Raw genomic sequence first — 5,986 nt, 5'->3', positions numbered from 1 at the left:
AATTAATCGTCGATTCACAACATAATTTATGAAAAGTAATTAACGACGACCTTAAAAAAAAGGAAAAAAAATCACCTGAGTAAAACATTGTAAAAATTAATTAATTAATAATACGTTTCATTTTTTTAACAGGAATTTAATTTCATATTTGTGTGTGCATATACGAATGATCTTACGAAGATAAATGATAGAAAAAATATACGATTCGCGATTATAATATGCGTATACGATATATATTGAAATATAATAATTTAATAAAAATCACGATATAAAGAGAGAGAAAAACTATGATAGAATACACAATGAAGTCACAGATCTGAAACGATTATTCTATTCACTTTCGATAATCAAAATACTTTCGATTATCGAAAGAATATCGACCGGTCGTGCCCCCTGTTAATTTTTTCCAAATTATCGATACCTTTAATTATTTCACTTCATCATCTTTTCTTTTTTAGAAATTAAAATTAATTTCTTATACGTATTATGAATGCATGCTCCACCTGGCGTCTTTTTATTAAAATAAATTTCAAGTTTTAAGATGATATATGTATACCGATGGTAGTATAAGTTGTAAAAAAAATCTGTGAAACATTGAAAAACTTGAAGAACGTTTAATATCAACCGATCGAAAATGATGTTCTCTTTCTTTTCATTTGGCACATAAAATCATAATCGACGTTAATGTTTCACATTTTTATTGGATGATAAAATGGAAATTTTATATAGTACGTAATATAGATATATATTAAAAATTTTTATTATTTAAACTTTTTCTAATCTTAAACATATATATATATATATATATATATATATATATATATATATATATATATATATATATATATATATATTATAAAATATGTTAAATACACCAATTAGGTTATATCTTATTTATATTTTTTAGGTTAGAAAAAATTTTAATAATATATACATGTATATTTATTAATTTATTCATTTCAGTAAATCATGTGGTCGACTAATTTCAAAGGACGATATGGATTGTTATACATGGATTTAAACAATAACAATGAATCGTTGAGTATAATAAATTAAGAAAAAGTTCGTCGTTATTTATTTCGGTGAATAAATTGCCAAGTAAAGGAGGGGAAAATAAACGATTTGCGTCAAATAAAATAAGCATGATTCAAAGTGTACGCCATCGCTTCCGATAACTACGATCCGGTTACTACTGGAGTCAATATTGCTACAAATCTGACATAATCAGGATGAAATGGACGGTAATTATTTCATTGTACATATTTTAATATGAATTATTCTAAGCTAATAATAATAATATTATTTAATATATAAATAATATTATATAATAATAATGTTAATATTATTATTATTATTGTTATTATCATTTTTAATAAATTTATTTTGAAAATTATTTATAAGCTACAAGTACCATTTATAATCATCCGGATGTTTGTAACATCGCGGAATATATAAAAAACAAACTTTACTTTGTAACTTTGAAAAATGAACGATTGGAACCAAGAAAAACAGAGAATATAAACTTTTTTAGTATCGACAACGAGCTCGTTTATAATAATTTTTATAACGACTTTGGGCCTTTGAATCTCGCGTGTTTGTACAGGTTAAACAAAAGATTTTAACAATTCTAAAGAAATATTAAAAAAAAAAAAAATAATAATAATAATAAAGGTATTTCTTAAAACAGATACTGCTATAAAGTTAACAAAAAATTAAATAATCCAATAAATAAGCATAAACAAATCGTGCATTATACTTCGAAAAGTGAACAGAAAAGGGCAAATGCCGCTTATTTGATTGCCTCCTACGCCATTTTGTATTTAAATAAAACTCCTAAAGAAGCTTACAAACCTCTCGTCTTGAAAAACGAAGTATCATTCAGACTTTTTCAAGATGCATCTTTGGGACCGTTAATTTATAACATTCATTTACTTGGTAATATTTTTCTTTGTTATTTATTATTATACTTGGAACGAGCATACTAATCTTAATTCTGATCTAATTCAATTCTAATAATAATCTAGATTGTTTAAATGCTATTTACAAAGCCGCATCGTTTGGCCTATTTAATTTTGATGACTTTGATTTAATCGAATACGAAAAATATGAACAATTTCAAAATGGTGATTTAAATTGGATGATACCACAAAAATTATTGGCTTTTGTTACCCCAAGTACAGAAAATAAAACGATATATCATCCACCACAATATTACATAAATTACTTTCTAAACAATGGCGTTGTTGCTGTTGTAAGATTGAATACAAAAACTTATGATTCTAACAGGTAAATAATTTTTGGCGATTAACAAAAAAAAAAAGAAAAAGAAAGAAAAAATTTATCTCAACGTAAACTAAATCAGCTGATTTATACATGTATACCTTGAATAATAATAATAATAATAATAATAATAATAATATATTTATAATTGTTATTATCCAATAGTTTTACAAAAGCAGGAATATCGCATTACGATATGTTTATGCCAGATGGTACGATACCACCAAAAAGAATTCTCTGTAAATTTCTTCGACTGGTGGAAACTACAAATGGTGCCATTGCTGTCCACTGTAAAGTGAATATCTTACTAAAATATTTATCTACGTTTTTATTTATTCTATTTATATAATATAAATAATATATTATATATATATTATATTATATATTTATAAAATAATATATAAATAATATATAATAAATATTATATATTATATACATAATATTATATTATATAAATAATAGAATTAGCACGAAGAAAAAAAAATATTAAAAAGGCACTCGTATCTGGAGAGAAAGCATTTTGTACTAATATTAATCTAATAATTTCTAAAAAGAAAAAAAAAATCAATATACTTTGGTATATGTAATATATATTCATAACGTTGCGCATAATTAGGCAGGATTGGGCAGGACAGGTTCTCTGATAGCAGCGTATTTAATAAAGCATTATAATATGACAGCCAAAGAAGCTATAGCTTGGACACGAATTTGTCGATCTGGCTCCGTTATTGGACATCAACAAGCTTGGCTAGAAAACATACAATATAGTCTTATGAATGCGGGCCAACAATATAGGTACAACATACATATATTTATATATATGTGTATATATATATATATATATATATATATATATATATATATATATATATATGTATATATAGAGTCAATGATTGTAAATGTAATCTAAATCAAAAATATAAAAAAGCTAATTCATTGCGTAATTCGTATAATCAAATAATTTACATATGAATAATTAATAATAATAATAATAATAATAATAATAATAATAATAATAATAATAATAATTAATTCGTATAATTAGATGATTTTAATACGAATTATGCAATAAATTATTCTTTTTCTTTTTTTTTTTAATTTTTAACTTGTTTTTAGATCACAAATTCTCATAATTACCGGTTCATATATTTTTGACTGCTATTAGAGTAAAGTAGAATTATATATAAATAAAATAGCAAATATATGATAACATTATATTACAGACTTAAGTATCGTGGGGAGAGCGACATGGTATTACATCACAGACGAGGAATATATTCCATCGTTAATAAATTAGAGAACAATAAACGTGACCATCTTCAAATTGATTATCCTAATTGCGATCACCGAAATAAATATCCAGGCAAGTATTTCATCGTTCTTATAGTTATATTATTTGAATCCGTGAAAAGGAGCTCTTCTTCTTTTTTTCTTTAATATGCGCCTAAGGAAAATGATGGAAGACATTGTAAAGTTATAATTTACAGAACTTTAGCCTGTCGAAATTGCGAATATAATTGCATTATTCTCTAAATGTATTATGTATGTATATTTTATATACTTCGTTAATTACCGGCGTGTGATTAAAAACTGCTTACTATATATTTTTAATTAAAAACTACTACGTACATCTAAATTAGAGGATAATAGTAAATAAAAATAAAAAAAAAAAAAAAAAAAAAATAAAAAAAAGATTATGCTAATAATGTAATTGTGCTATAGAGAAAGCTTTTGTGTCTTTATTTTAGAATCAAGAGATTACTGTGACTTACCTACGGATAAAGTAGACAAATCTAAATTATCGCAAATATTAGGTAATTATTATATAGTGTGAAGTATTTGTAATTCGTTAAAGTATGATAAGAAAATGATATTTTCTCTTACTGATCGATTATTATATACACACAAACATATATATATATATATATATATATATATATATTTTGTCTATGTATTCCTGTATATATAGGCAAGTTACGGAATGGTACGATGAACACAAATACAGCATCTCACGATCGAAAAAAGATACTTAATAAAAAGGATTTAATTAAATGTTGTTGGAAATTAAATGATCTGAACGCTTCTTCGACACAAGGTGACAAATTAAATAAAATTAAAATAATTAGAGGAACAAATTTGCGGAATATGAAATCTGAGGTGGAAAACAAAAACGTCTTTTCTTTTGAAACTGCAACTTTGTAAAAAAAAAAAAAAAGAAAAAAAAAAGTTAATATATATTAAGGAAAATAACGATAATATTGCATAAAATATATGATAATAAATACCTGTTTTGTTATTTTGTTACTTTAGCATGTAAGTATGCGCTTTTTATAGGTATAAAAACAAGCGATCGTTTGTTTTCTTTTCTTTTTGTTATAAAATTGTATAACAGACAACGATACTTCCGTAATGAAACACAGTTTTGTAATAATATAAAACAGAAAAGAAATGATTATAATTTCCTCTTTTTGTACTTTTTCATCAGGGTAATTATCACTTCATTAGATTACAATAATTATCGAAGACCGTTTTAACGTATAGAATTTCTTTCTCGTAAGAAGAAACTTATGCACACTTGATATTATATTTTCTCACTATTAAAAAAGATGTCGTGCACCTGAATATGTAGGAATGTCTTTTTTCATTTTTTTTTTCTCTTTTCTTTTTTTCTTTTTTCTTTTTGTTTCTTTTTTTTTCTTTTTCTTTTCTTCTTTTTTTTTTTTTTTTTTAAGATCAGTATTATTTTTCCTTTCTTTTTTCTCTTTGTCCTTTTTTTTTTCCTTCTTCTAATGTCCACTTTATAAATATCACGAACCTCGAGAAGCTGCTGCATGCTTTGCGATGCAAGCGAACAGTAAAATTGGTCAGAAGCATTCTTATGAAGAAAAAAATAAAAAAAAAAAAAAAAATGAATGTGATTCGTGAAAAAAATTCCTTTTTCGTGATTTTATATATGATGCCATACAAAACAAACTATTCGTACTAATTAAAATAAGAAAGAGAGAGACTTCTTACAGACACAAAAGATTAAAAAAAGAAACATATAGAGATTAAAAAAGATGGAGAAAGAGTTATTGAGATATAATTACATATATATATATATATATATATATATATATATATATATATATAATTTAATTTTTTAATGAAGTTACGTTAATAACATGAATAAATATTATGAATTCTTATATTAATATATATATATATATATATTAATATATATGTATGTATAGACACACACACAAACATATATGTATACACATGTATATCTCTTTCTCTCTCTCTGTCTAGATAATTGTTATTGCATAATCAGAGAGATATACATACATATATATATATATATATATGTTTACCTGAAATATTCAATGAAAATATAAAAATTAATACTAATCATTTGAAGTGCATTAACATAACTTTCTTCACAAAAAATTTCATGCTCCATATAATCACATGAGAGAAGAAAGAAAACAATTCTCATGCAAGACATTCTTAAACCTTTTTTCTCCGGGCATTAGAGAGATAATATTTGGTCGCAATAGATTCATAATCTTTTTTTTTTTCTTCTTCTTCTTCGGGAAATAAGGACAGATAAGTGCCCGATAATGCAGTTTGTTTTAAAAATTTGCAATATGCTTTCAATGAGGAACTCATCGCATCATAGTACAATTCTTTCATCGATTAACACGTTGCTTTTTCTCTCTCTCTC

General features: G+C 24.3%; 1 long non-coding RNA gene across 1 annotated transcript; it reads right to left on the bottom strand.

The window, feature by feature from the left end:
• Positions 1-946: 946 nt before the first annotated feature.
• LOC124949760 lies at positions 947-5,354 on the bottom strand. The gene is made up of 3 exons (XR_007101162.1): positions 3,418-5,354; positions 2,854-3,028; positions 947-2,568 (listed from the first exon to the last, which is right to left on the bottom strand). It is a non-coding gene; the product is annotated as an uncharacterized LOC124949760 (long non-coding RNA).
• Positions 5,355-5,986: the final 632 nt, after the last annotated feature.

This window comes from Vespa velutina, chromosome 1, assembly GCF_912470025.1.
Source record: "Vespa velutina chromosome 1, iVesVel2.1, whole genome shotgun sequence".
NCBI classification, from domain to species: domain Eukaryota; kingdom Metazoa; phylum Arthropoda; class Insecta; order Hymenoptera; family Vespidae; genus Vespa; species Vespa velutina.
This window is presented reverse-complemented; position numbering and strand designations above follow the sequence as displayed.